Genomic DNA, 2,963 nt, shown 5'->3' on the forward strand with positions numbered 1-2,963 from the left:
TTTGTTTATACATATTAATTTACATATTTTTAAGTAAATAATTAACTATTAAAATAATTAAACTTGCAGCATTAAAATAATACAACCGATGCTAATCCCAAGTTGTGTGCGGTAATTTACTTCATGGAGATCTGATAACAAGCATTGGCATTGTGCGTAAACTTTTACGATTACTTAAGTTGATTATGAATACAGATATCTTCGCTTACTTTCCAAGAGAGTGAAATGAAGTTTAGGGTGACAAATATGAGTGGTATATCGGTCTAAATTTGTCGGGTTGATCCGTGTAACCTGTCAAAAAAAGATGGGTTGGACTGAAAAATTGAAACCGCCAAATAATAAAAGTTCGTCTAATTCGCACCACTTAAATCGTGAGCTTTGGGGAGTTTTGGCAGGGTGGGGCTGGCTTTTTCACCTGGCTTAGTGTTTTTTTTGGCAAGGGGATACTTTTGTAATTTTTTGCCAAAATCCAACTTCTTCCAACCTAACTTACAAGAGAATGAAGATGAAAATTAAGTGTTTTGGATTATGTTTATTTTTCTTTGGAGACAATATTTATAATTATGTTTTGGATGAAAATTTAGTTTATAAGTATGTTTATTAGATATTTATAATTACAAAGACGTTAATGTTTGTGAATATAAAATTTATAATTTTTTATGTCTTTAGAAATTATAAATTTATTAAAATGATTATGAAATTATATATATTATTTAATAGTTAATAGTAAAAAAAAATGGAGATTTGGCGGGCTTAACCCACCAACCTGCAGTTAGGCAGGGCGGGGTGAGATTTTAGGATCGCCTCACTAGACGGTGCGGGGCAGGCTTCCCCACTTGTCATCCCTAATGACAGAAGAGAGTTATGGTGATTTAGTATCTAAAAAAGGAGTGATTTTGATTATTGTTAATCCAATTGATTTGAGGGTTTTAAGAGATTGAAGATAATGATGGTAGGGATAATTTAGAGATTTAACGTATATTTTTAATGAAGTCAACAAAAATTTAATGTTTGGGTATTTTTTATTAAACAGAACTCATCTTTTATAAGTATAATATTAATTTAATTTAATTTTTTTAGTCAATTTTATCGAATAAACCTACTCAAATAGAGGGTTATATAGATTTATCACTTATATTTGGAATTACTCGAGCCAAATCAAAATTAAATATTTCTGTTACTTAAAATTTTATATTGGTGACTTAAAACTAGTCAACTCACAAGTTATAACCTATCTAGTTTATTGAGTTTAAAGAACTAAAATATTGTTAAAATGATGACTAAATATTATTAGGTTAAAAGTCAATTATTTATGTGATTTGTTTTGTTTAGTGTGCAGAAAATAATTTAATTACACCAGACCCAAAAAGCATGAACACAAGTCCAAAAATGGTTTAGCTTAAACAAAGTACTCGTAATATCTCTCTTAATCCAAAGTTTGAGTGGCTGAACTATAAGAAAGAAGGAAAAAAACAAATTAGCCCATATCTAAACACAAGTCCAAACAATGGTCCACATCCAAACCCATTCATTCACTTAGATGGTAACTAAGTGATTTAAGTTTCATTTTATTTGAACAAATCATTTCATACTACCGAAATCAAATTCTCTCTTCTCTTTCTTCTATCTCTTCCAACCCCACATGATTTCTCAGAAGAAAAGAAAGAAAAAAGAAAAGCTCTGTGTTAGGACAAAATTAAGAAACCAAAAGTGGGTTACCAATTTAATCAAAGAAGAAGAAAGTAAAAAAGGCTAAGGCTAAAAGCAAACATCACTTCCCAATTTAATCAAAGAAGAAGAAAGTAAAAAAGGCTAAGGCTAAAAGCAAACATCACTTCCGAAGCATTATCAGAGATGTATTTTCGGATTTGTGCTTTATTGAAGCTTGACGAAGAAATCATCTCTTTGCATGTATAGAAGTAGAAAGTTGAAAATATTGAAGATGTTGAAGCTCTGCTGTGAATCAATGTTCAAAAATCTGACATGGATCCAAAGCAAGAATGCATGGTCCAAATTCAAGAAGTAAGATGAAAAAGGTTGAAAAAGAAGATTGAAGGTATAGTTGCATGTATGAATCGATCACTGCCTCTACCCTCTCTCTTCTGTCACACCGCTGCTACTTCTAATTTTTGGAAAAGAAATCAAACAAGTGCTGAAGCAAGGTTTCAAGCCCTAGAAGCTTCACTCCTCTATAAAAGGGGTAAACGGCCAAGGATTGGAGTAAGGAGTAAGAGCACAATGTTTGGGTTCTCATAACTCACTGAGCTATTTATTCTTCTCCTTCATGGTTCTTGTTAAATATTCTATTGTTTCAGTCTAGTCTTTCTGTGTTTCAATGGTAAAAAGCAAAACGGTGAAGTTTGTAAGTAAAAGTCATTGAGTGAAAAAAGACAGTTAGACTTAGAGAAAATAGTCATAAGTTTATTCTAGAAATTCTTTGTAAGTTTTTCTATTTTGTTGTCATAATCATGAGGAGATTCTCTTGCAAGTTGGGTTACCACTTTACTGTTAAAAAGTTGGGGTGAGTTCCTAGTCAAGTCTGGTTTGGATTAGAAACTGGATTTGTTCCAAATAAGATTAGTTAGAATTCTAGGAAGAATTGGTGAATGTATCTTTGTTGAAAGATAGTGAGATTCCATAATTGTTATGATGGAAACTGGATATAGACTACATTGAGTAGCTGAATCAGGATACATTTGTGTGTCATTTTTCTTTCTCCTCTCTACTTCTGGTTCTGCACTATATAAGACAAAACTAAAGTATCTCTTGATTCTACTATCCAGCATTACTTCACCGTAATACACCTTGTTCGTAAAATTGTTTTGGCTCCAACTGTTCAAGAGACAAAACCAAAATTTTTCTTGTATTCTACTCAAAGTGTTTCAACAAAATTCTAATTTGAAAGTAAAATAAAAGGAGGCCAAGATTCAACCACATTCTTTTAACCACTGATATCCATCATA

The sequence above is a fragment of the Arachis ipaensis genome, chromosome B03 (genome assembly GCF_000816755.2).
Source record: "Arachis ipaensis cultivar K30076 chromosome B03, Araip1.1, whole genome shotgun sequence".
Classification (NCBI taxonomy): domain Eukaryota; kingdom Viridiplantae; phylum Streptophyta; class Magnoliopsida; order Fabales; family Fabaceae; genus Arachis; species Arachis ipaensis.